General features: G+C 37.3%; 1 long non-coding RNA gene across 1 annotated transcript in view; it reads left to right on the top strand.

Moving 5' to 3' along the window:
- Nucleotides 1-352: 352 nt before the first annotated feature.
- The window catches only part of LOC311069298, a 16,830-nt gene continuing 5,301 nt past the window's right edge, over nucleotides 353-11,881 (top strand). The window contains exon 1 of the long non-coding RNA XR_014603504.1: nucleotides 353-471. This is a non-coding gene — a long non-coding RNA (uncharacterized lncRNA). The remainder of the gene's footprint in view (nucleotides 472-11,881) is intronic.

The following is an 11,881-nucleotide window of genomic DNA, read 5'->3' as shown; positions in this document are numbered from 1 at the left end:
TATCACAGGAATAAATTACTTTTTAAATTATATTAAAATAGAAAACAGTTCATTTAAATTGTAATAATATTTTAAAATATTCCTGTTTTTACTGTATTTTTGATAAAGTAAATGCAGCCTTGGTGAGCATAAGAGACTAGTTTCAAAAACATAAAAAATCTTACCAACCTCAAACATGTGAACACTAGTGTCTTAGAAAGACAGTCTAAAAGATTAACCAACGTAGCAAACAAGCTCAAAGAACTGAGGAACTGTCATGTCCTTCGGCTTGGCCGTGAGGTTTATCAAACTGAAGAGGAACCAGAAACAGACAGACAGATAGCAGCTTTCAGCACAGGCAGAGGGAAGGGACGGTAAAGGCAGGGCAGGTGTGTTTTCAAACAGCTTTCAGGGTTTCTGCCTGACTCACAGAGCCACAAAGCTTCAGGTAATCTGTCAAAATGAAGACTTGTCATGTGTCCATCTCAGCCGGTAAGTATCGTGCGAGTGTTAGAGTGTGACTTATAAATGAATTTGTCAAGTTTAATGTTAATATTCACCAAAATTATTCACTGTCTTTTGATTGTCAACAGTATAATAGAAAAGTATTTGACTACTGGTGTGTGAACAAACAGAACTGCAGTTTGGATAAAGTCTCATGCCCACAGGCTAATAGACAAGGGACGAGACAGGCTGTCTGTCAACAGAGATTCTGTAAAGCAGTGTAACAGTATCATCGGAGGATTCTAGGATATTGCTGCTTTCTCTTTTTTTAAGGTGCATGTTGTCAAGGGGTTTTACTCTACCTGGGCTGACAATACCCTCTTCCATATGCAGGTGCACACGCTGAGGGGCTCTGACCTATAGATTATGTTTCCAAAACATCAGCTTAGGCACACAACAAAAGGGAGAGAGAGTTGAGATTGTGTGAGATTGTGTGTGAGCTTGTTTGCACGTGTGGCTTGTATAATGTAACAGACTTATTGCTAAATCTGCTTAATTGTCGACACTTTTAGAAGAAAACAAACACAACCCTAAGTATTTATTTGATACAGAGGCTAAATCAATGACAAATAAATTTCCTAACATTTCCCAAAAGCACAGCATAATGACTTCATGAATTTCCAGTCAGAATTTATCATCCTATCGTGGTTGCATCTCTCTATGAGTTTTACTGGATCTTAGTGCTGCATTTGATACTATCGACCACAACATTCTTTTGAATAGGCTCGTTGTGTTGTTATGTTGGCATTAGTGAAATCACATTGGCATGGTTCAAATCGTACTTATCTGACCGTTTTCTGAGCAGTTTGTAGCAGGAAACGAAGAGGTATTGATCACAAGTTTGGTATGGAGTACCACAAGGCTCAGTACTAGGACCGTTGCTTTTTTTTAACCTGTACATGCTACCCTTGGGAGATATCAAAGTATTAAACTAAGTCACAATGTGAGATTAAACAATTATGAGAAATAAGGTCACATTTGTGATATATCATATATATATACACGTGTGTATATCACAAAAAGTCACAATTACAATTTTTATTTATTTTTTTACTCTGATGCAGAAACACTTCTATAGCTTAAATGCTTAAAGGTCCCGTATTATGCCCCTTTTCACAAGATGTAAATAAGTCTCTGATGTCCCCAGAGTGTGTATGTGAAGTTTCAGCTCAAAATACCCAACAGAACATTTTTTACAGCATGTTTAAATTTTCATTTTTTGGGGCACAGAAAAACGCGCTGTTTTAGTGTGTGCCCTTTAAATGCAAATAAGCTGCTGCTGGACGACCCAGGGGGCGGAGCTTCATGAGCTCGCGCTCAGTCTGTCAGGACAATTTAATCTCACGGAATGATGATAATATCAGAAACTCTCAGTAATGGTGTTCATTTAGAGTCGGACAATAATGCCTACAGAGTCAGAGTGCTGTATAGAGATGGAACAGGTATAGTTTAGTAGTTTAATTACGGTTATTATAACGTATTTGTCATCTGTTTGTATGTATCCATTATTTATTAATAGCCTACAAGTCTGCTGTCTGAATGATGATCAAACATATACTGATGAGTTTAACATAGCTGCCAACTCTCACGCATTCACCGTGAGACACACGCAATTGACACTTTTCACATGCTCTCACGCCACACATCCATTTTCTCACGCACAGAAAAATCGCGAAGCAAAGAGGACCGACATACTAGACAGAGCAGGTTACTTATGATATAAAAAATCTCAGCTCTCAGATTCTGTCACTTTTATTACGAAATTCAAACAATAAATACCGTTTTGGCGCTTGTAAATGTGACGCGACAGATCCCTAGCAGCACGTGAACCGATCATCTCTACTAGCTAGTAAATAAACACGAATGAACACCGTTGAAAGATACAGTAGCCTACAACTTACCGAAATGTATATTCCTCATACATAATATCGACCAATCAATCAAACAAAGGGGTCAATAAAACAGCTGGAGAACAATTATGTCACATAACATTTACCTCAGGAAAGCCATTTAATGACCATAGCACGTTATGGCTCGTTTCCACTGAGCGGTACGGTACGGTACGGTACGGAACGGTACGCATTTATTTGCGTTTCCACTATCAAAAGTTGTGAATGGTACCAAAATGCCGAACCGTACCGTACCACTTTTTAGGTACCCTTCCATTGGGGTACCTAGCACAGTGGAACGGTACTAAAAGGTGGAGCGAGACTCACTGCAGGACGTTGATTGGTTGACAGAGAATCGTCACTTGCGCGTGCTACAAGAGGAATGACAACATAAAGGCCAATTTATACTTCTGCGTCGGGTGCGCGTAGAAGGTACGGCGTAGCATACGCATTGACGTGTACCATACGTCGTACCCTTCGCCGTACCCTGACGCGCACCTCCTCAAAAATGTAACTACGCGTCGCGGCGACGCGGACCGCAAGATCTGTGATTGGTCGGCTGGATAGCATCGCGTTTCCTCCTACGCATTTCCGGAATGATCTTCTGCACTCTGCACCGCCCGCCATTTTTAAATTCCGAAGATCAGTGAAGAGCCATGGAAATAGACCAAGTGACCGAGAGATTGCTTGAAGAAGTGCGGAAATACAGCCATCTGTATGACTCCTTCAGTCGCCATTGCTCGTAGAAACCTAAACTCAAAACAGCCGCGAGGAATGTAAACACAGTGGAACATTAAAACCCACCCGCGCCAACTAGCGTTTCGGCGGTGTAACTGCAGAGCAACACAGACATTCGCAGAAGTATAAATGCTCACGACGGCGTCGCCTACGTGCGTAGCCTACGACGTACACTACGGCGTACACTCGACGCAGAAGTATAAATTGGCCTTAAGAAGCGCCATTTTTTAATATACAGTTTAATATAATACTACTGGTACTGTATCACTAAATGTAATTTTAAGAGTTTTTCAGGCGAGAATGTAGTTGTTTAAAGCTCAAATCTGTGGTTTATTTATAAAGATGATTATTTTTTTCCCCGGTTGTGAGATCCATGCGTTCAGCGGGCGCTCGGCGCTCATGTTTCCCGGCTGGATGAGCCTTTCCTCGGCTAGTCCTCGGCGTTCGTCGCTGACTCCGACGGTAGTGGTTAAACATAAGATATAATTCGTTTTGTGTAGACCTAACGGGCGATCTTTGGTCTCGTGAATATATAATGAGTTCCCTGTCAATCGTTTTGGCTGAGGGCTAAGTTTAGTTTCATATTAACGTTATTTGTATTACTTTACTTGTAATGTTAGACTAGAGCGCTGCATTTGGATATTTGACTGAATTGTTTGCTTTATTTCTTATTGTATAGCTTCTTGTACTTTACTTAAACTTTTATATAGGCTATTATTGATAAAACTGAAATTTTACAAAAAGAAATATGGTTTCTTGTCATTTTTTATTACAAGATTATCACTGATGTTTATTGCAACATTTGTACAAATGCATATATTGCCTGGAATATGTTTATTTTATTTATTTTTTTAAACGAAAAGAGGTAACGTTAGGGTTGTGTTTTAAATTTCGTTTTGTTATAAATAGAATAACGTATAACGTGCAGTGAATAATCAATATGCGTTGCGCATGAACCACATTTGTGTCCCTATAATGTTTAATTTATTTAAACGAAAACGAAAAGAGGCAGAGTGGTGTTTTATAACATATTTCGTTTTATTGTTGCTTAAAATGTAACGTTACATACTGAGTAAGTTAACAGAGATAACCGGAGTAGCAGAGCGAGCTGAGTGACGCTTTTAAGAACGCGATGTACCATGTAGGAGTCGCATGGCAAGTAGGCCTACAAACTTTGCGTAGCCTACTTGATATTGAGAAAAGCCTAATGTCGGCGCTTGTCTTCTTGTGACAAACATGTCGAGGAGCAAGAACAAGATCTGCTGTATGTCATCCATTGTAGTTTACTATGTTCTTCTTCGCGCGAAAATGACGTCGATCGAAACACCACGCCTATCAAGTAAGGGTACTGTTGGCAGTGTAAACGCTAGCCAGATCATGGTTAACAGACCCGAACCGTACCGTTCTGTCCCGTACCGTACCGTACTGCTCAGTGGAAACGAGGCATTAGTTGGCTAGAAAAAAAGAGCTATAGAGAGTATTTTGCTAAATATGTGTACTATATTGCATATTTATTATATTTTTACTTATATCATTAAATAAAGTTAATGATATAAGTAATCATTAACTTATATCCCCCCCCCCCCCAACAACAAAAATCCCCGACAACAAAAATCTCACTCCAAGCTAAACTCAAAAGTTGGCAGCTATGAGTTTAATAAAGTTTATTGTACATCACACAAAAGATGAAGCGTCAGTTTTACTTCAGAAAATCACCGTAAGAGCTGAGTAAACACATATAAGTTATAAGAAGTGCGCAAGTACATAAACGAATTGCGGTAGAGTTGAGGGAGCATTCCTGTGGGCGGAGGTTAGTCAAAAAACGGTTCTAGTGACGTCATTAAAGAAGGAAGTAGAGGGATGTAGTCCAAACGGGCCGTTCGATGTAGGCGACTTCTGTTAAATGAAGTATCTCGCTTGGCATTGAACTTTGAGCTTTATAATTTTACAGATATTATTTATGCTCTAACAGCAACATTACACACTAACTAAAGTTTGAAACATGGGATCACAAAGAACGGGACCTTTAAATATTGAAATGTATATGTTGTTATCTAATGCAATGATATTCCTACATTAAGTGCTGGCCAACACTTTTTGGGGCTACTTAGACTAAATGTTGATTTCCAGTCTCTAAAAATCTACATTATTTGAAATGAATATCTGACATAACTGGAGTTAACACAAAAAAATAGGTTTTTATTTTGCTAAAAGTGTTATGCACATATTGAGCTGATTTCTCTGCACTCTGTATACACTAAGTTTTACACATTTCTTTAAAATGAATTATTTTATTCAGAAAAGATGCATTAAAATGAATCAAAAACGTCAGCAAAGATATTTACAAAGTTAAAAAAACAAACATTTCTATTTAAAATAAAAGCTGTTCTTTTGAACTTGTTGTTCATCAAAGAATTGTGGAAAAATTTATCATGATAAGCAGCACTGATTTCAGCATTGATAATAATAAGAAATGTTTCTTGAGCAGCAAAACCGCACTGAAGACTGGAGTAATAATGATACCATCACAGGAATAAATTACATTTTGAAATATATTAAACTAAAACAGTTATTTTAAACAATAATACAATAGTATTTCAAAATATGACAGTTTTTAATATATTTTTGTACATTATTTAAAAATTGTAAATAAAATTTTAAACTTCAACTTTTGAACAGTATTGTATTAATTGTACTGGATCATCAGAGAGCTGAAGAAGGTAGTGCCAGTTTTCGGAGAGAGTGGGAGTGTTTCAGTGAACCATGACATTACAGATTAGGCTGTGTGACAGAGAGACGGCACTGGTTTGTGTTGAGAGTGCGTCTGCCAGAGATAAGTGAGTCAGAGAGGCTATTGCAGGAGGGAGTCCACTCTGTCATGGCTTATTTAGACAAGGCAAGTCCTGGGAACCGCTCACCACTCACGGGAAGCCAGACAATGGGATTCTTCAGCAGAGCAGCTCTGTATATCCAGATCCAGCATAGGTCTCCCCTCTCAGCTGAGAGCTTCACGTCTGTCTGTAATGTACACAGAAGCAACTGGGCGCCATACTGTCTATCCAAAACACGCTCTCTGTGAAAGAAGGAAGATATGATCAAAAACCTTGCCAGAGGAAAGACTGCCTCTCACCCATCACATTTAACATGAGAGCTGAACATTATCCAGCAGCTACTCTAAAAACGTATATTATAACCCCAAAACACTGGCAATCTCAACAAGATTAGTGCTCAACAAATATAGGCTATTCTTAAACTATTAGGCTCATCGTAAATTTGTGCTAACAGCCTTGCAAAATAGTTATTTATTGCTACTAAATGTAACCCTGAAACACTACATTATTTTAACCAAGTAAGTTTGGAGTTCAAATATTTAATCATTTAAATAATTAACTGATACAATTTGAATCATTTAAATTAAAGTAATTTCTGGTATATCAATCGGATTTGGTTTTCCAATGTGATAAATTATTATACAAATTAAATAAATGAATAAAATTTAACACACACACACACACACAAAATAAATAAATAAACGTGAAATTTCCTTTTAAAAATGTTTTGTGCCAACCTTGTTATATTCGGAAATGCCAATGCGGCACACTTCTTTTTTTTCTTTTTTTTACATGGTTCTATAAGAAAAATTCAGTTAAAAGGAACTGAATTGAAAATGAAAATAATATTCACTGTGATTGAAATTTGACCTATTCAGACTGATGTTTCAGTCATGTGACTTTTTCCTATCATCCTCCATGTTTATGATCATCAGCGGGGCAAAGTAAATGGCGGTTAATACAAAAACCAGGTCCAATGACACAAGTCAGTCATTTTCACAAGGAATGAGGACTTTCAAGACTCCTGCAAAAGAGAAAGAAGATAACTCTTGTTCGTCAGCGAGATGGATTGAAGAGGGGAGGTGTCTGCTGTAGGGAATGAAAACAAATGGAGTTGTGTGAGGGTCTGAAAGCAGATCTGTGATGGAAAACTGGGTAAACACAAGAGCTTCCTCAAAGCCTGCAGGCCTGCCAGTTACTGCTGTCAAAACTATAAGTGCGTCTCTCTGATTAATCATACGCCTTTCACCATGACTGCTAAGTGGTGCTATAACTAAAAACAAGATCAAGGCTTTTGTGGTCTGTTAATGCCAAAAAAAAAAAGAAAGAAAAGAAAATAGAAAAAGAACATTTATCCTATACCTACCTGAGCGTCCTAGCCGAAACATCGGCCACCATTAAAGAGAAAACAAAGAGGCAATCCAAATAAATAATGGAAATCAAATCAATACAGAAGGCATAATCACGTTTACAGTAAAACAGTAATATTGTGAAATATTTTTCCAATTTAAATGAGCTGTTTTCTATTTTAATATATTTAAATTTTCATTTATTCCTGTGATGGCAAAGCTGAATTTTCAGCATCATTACTCCAGTCTTCAGTGTCACGTGATCCTTATTATTATCAATGTTGAAAACAGCTGTGCTGCTCACCGTGATACATTTTTTTTCATAATTCTTTGATGAATGGCAAGTTCAAAAGAACAGCTTTCATTTGAAATAGAAATCTTTTGTAACATTAATAAATGTCTTTACTGTCACTTTGGATAAATTTAATGTATCCCAGCTGAATAAAAGACAACAAATTTTGGAACGGTAGTATATATTTACTGTTTTGTAAATTGGCAGCCCTAGTAATAAAATGGCTCTAGCTTCCGAAGAGGAGTCATTCTTTGCATAATAGCACTGATGCTGAGAGGATTTCACTGCCAGACTAAATAGTTTAGATTAGGTAAGACTGTGTGTGTTTACAGAGACACAAAGGTGGAGACCTCTGTAAAAGGCCACATGAAGATGACCACCACGTCAAAGTTCACAGTCAAGTGGTCTCACAGTCACAATCAGGTCTCCGGGGTCAACCAATGCACAAACACATCTGTAAAGGCAAAGCACAAGACCAATTAGTATAAATCACAGCTGGAAATCCTGTTCCTTGAATGTTGGTAAAGGTTGTTGCAAGAGTGGCTGGTGTGGATAATTTGAATGGCAAAGAAGGCTCTGGTTAATGTTAAGAAGGCCAAAAAGAGCAGCTGTCAGTTCAAATGATATGAAAAGGTGTCAACTTCAGATATAAAGTCAGCCTCAGGCAAGGAAAACTTCATATCACACCTGTGTAATTGGCCTGATTTCAGGTGAGAGGCGTCAATCACATATTCCTTGCCAATGGTGAACATTAAGGAGGAGTTTTTTGGTGCATTTTTTTTTAAGTATCTGTACTTTATCAGAGCATTTTTGCCACGTTCAAAAGCGTCTTTTTTACTGCACTGCATTTCAGAAAAACATACTTTTTTGTTATTATTTGGAACTGAAGAAATCAATAGACTCCCCGAGACGCAATATATGAACAAATGAGCCATTTCCTTTTCGCTGACTCGTTTGAAACAGTTCAAACATCACGATAAATGATTCATTTGTGAATTTGACAGATCCAATTGCAGTTTGTTAATGTACAAAGTCTGCACAGGTTTAAAGATCAAAGTGCACAACAAATAAAGTTTAGGGGCTTTTGCACCGGGTAGTTATAGGAACTCAGATATAGGAACTAGCCACCAGGACGGTCCCTTGAGAACTACATTTTCACCTAGGGCCATTTTTCTGGTTGCATTTGCACCGCCAGTAGGAAGTCTGAAGTGACGTAAGCTCTGCCGCTCTGGTTGTTGTACAATACTTTTAGTTTGATGGCGCTGAGAACGGCAGAGCCTGAGCACACAGCGCTCCCATTCTCCATCTTCATTTGTTTGCGATCTGTCTAATGCGTTATTAGATAGAACTGTTAAACAAAGAAAGTGGTAACACTTTACAATAAGATTTATTAGTTAACATGAACTAAGAATGAACATACTTCTATTTATTAATCTTAGTTAATATTCATTTCAACATTTACTAATGCATTATTAAAATCAAAGGTTGTATTTGTTAACATTAGTGAATGCACTGTGAACTAACTTGAACAAACAATGAACAGCTGTATTTTTATTAACTAACATTAACAAAGATTAACTAATATAGTAACAAATGTATTGCTCTAGTTCATGTTAGTTAATACATTAACAAATTAATCTTATTGTAAAGTGTTACCAAGAAAGTAAATGGTATATGAAAAACTATTATAGTGTTTGCCGTGTGGTTTATTGCCAATGTTGCTAATGGCAGAAATACATAATCATGTTCCGCTTGGTCCTCGTGTTGGATTTCCTCCTTAGCGTAAAGCTTGAGAAGTGCTTGGACTTTGGCGTTGGTCTATCTATTGCTGTTCTCCATATTTGTGGAGTTAGTTCATGGAGTTTGTTAACTGTGTGTAACATGGCATGCGTTGGGCCAATTGACATACACTTACATCACTGGTACAGTAATAGTGTTGGGGAAAGTTACTTTTAAAAGTAATGCATTACAATTTTACGTTACTCTCAGGGCTGGGTTTACTTGATTGTTTTTTAACCCCTTCAAACAACAAAAAATATATATTTTTGGCAAATCTAAAAGTGCAAAGTGATGAGTAAATGTACGCTTACATTTAGTCTAGAGCTACAATAACCATCATGTTCACACAGTGGAAACAACGCTTATGCTCAGCACTCCCAATTTCTCTCAACATAGGGACAGGAGAGCTGTCAGTCAATAAATGGGAAAACAAAGTAACTTGCGTTACTTATTTGAAAAAGTCCATTTAAAAGTAATACGTTACTTTCCTAGTTACTTGAAAAAAGTAATCTGATTACGTAACCGTAATGCGTTACCCTCAGCACTGGTTCCTATTGTACTGAGTTAGACCCTGGTCTAAAGTAGAAGCTAATTTAGTCCACTCAAAAGGTGTTCCTATAACTATAACCATTCTTAGTTCCTGTGGTGCGAACATGCCAAAAAGCATGTACTTCTGCCAATAGTTATAGGAACTATGAAAACGTTCCTTTGGTGCGAATGCCCCTAATGTCTCCTAAAGAAAGAATCGATTTTGAACTGCTGAAACGAGTCATCAGCAATTCCAGTCTGACTTCCCGTTACATGCCTACGTAACAATATAACAAATTGGCTGCCAACAAACGTCTACTTTAAGCCATCCTCAAACACTGTAGTTGTAGCTGAGACTGGCAGTCTGGTTCGTGCTGTCAACATGTTGATAAGTTGGGATTTTAGTGATGCAAATCCACTTTGCATGCACTTCAAAAGAATAAGGACACACTGAATCAGTGATACTGAAAAACTGTCCATCGTTCCTGTTCGTAACACTGTGATACAAGTGCTAAGGAAGCCTCTGGAAATGAAATTCAGATATGGTAAAAGGCATTTAATTTCTGACACACGCTGTAAGCGGAAGACCAATCACAACAGACTGGGCCGTCTGACCAATCAGAGCAGAGTATAGGCTTGCGGAATTAAGGGGTTTAGAGAGACTGAAAGTCCGCGTGAACCGGAAGTTGCAAACGACTTTTCTCCAGTGTTGTGACGTATTTCCCAGTGAAAAGGAATATTGAACAGAGGGCAGGGTTTTACTCTAGCGCTCCTCCTCTCCATCTCTGCTCATAGCAGACTATGGTTTGAGGGGAGTGGTTAAGCGTTTCCCAACCCAAGCCGTCAAACCTACATCATCAGAGAAGGAACGCCATTCCAGACCGGAAGTAACTTTTCAGACTTTGATTAAAGATTATGACGGCAAACAATTTTTTTCTGTGTATTAACTTGTACAGATAAATTTTTCACCACAAGACTAGTAATATGCGCTAACAAAGTAAATAGGGTCAATTTTGATTTCAGTTGGACTTGAATCTTCGAACTAACCATTTTCAGACTCATTAAGAAATTATGTGATATGTATATTATAAGGAATATAAAAGTTTTTATGCATTTAATGCATTTAACCCTATTGCAGGAGACCTCCAAAGCAAAATTAGGAACCTTTAAAATAAAATGCCATAATAAGGACACTTTAACAACTCTCTGCCCCCTTTGACCCCCGTCGGACCCAATCTCAAGTTTTACTTTACTACATTCCAAACAAAGCATAATATTGTACTTTTTTACTGCTCAACATTTAATAAAAACATGCCGTTCATTGTTATTTCAAACTGGAAAAAAAGAGAGCCGCTCCAAGATGTAATATGAATCATTCTTTTGATCCAATTTTTTGCAGTGACTCACTCACTCAATGATCCGGTTGGAACAAAAGCATGATATCTTACTTTTCAGAAAAACATACTGTTTGCAATGCACTAAATAAATAAATTGTCCTTATAGATAAATTGCAAAAATTAAATAAAAAAAGTACACTGCCAAGAAAGCTACGAAAACTAATTGTAAGGGAATTATCACTAAATGTTTTCTTAGCTTCACTTTACATTTGATACTTAATAGATACTGTCACCTTTTTGAGCATAGATCTGAATTCAAATGATTGTAATTCATGAATGCTCTTTTATATTCACACATTATTTCACTTTAACACAGACCTAAGGTTGGTCTCTTTTTAACGAAAATCCTCACCAGATTATTGCAGAAGGAAAACAATTTGTGTTCCAAATTTGAAGTTAAGACCACCAAAACTGAGCCCGCTAAAATCATGTAAAATACTGTTTCCTTTGTAACGCAATGTCCAAGTTAAAAATGGTTTTCAAAGGGTGAATTTTTAGTGTTTAAGCTTTCAATTTAGAACTGATTTATGACGATTGCTATACAGTCAAGTGAAAAAGAAAGTACACCCTTCTGTTTTATGTATCAGAACATAGT

The sequence above is a fragment of the Abramis brama genome (genome assembly GCF_963993115.1).
Source record: "Abramis brama genome assembly, chromosome: 19".
Taxonomy (NCBI): domain Eukaryota; kingdom Metazoa; phylum Chordata; class Actinopteri; order Cypriniformes; family Leuciscidae; genus Abramis; species Abramis brama.
This window is presented reverse-complemented; position numbering and strand designations above follow the sequence as displayed.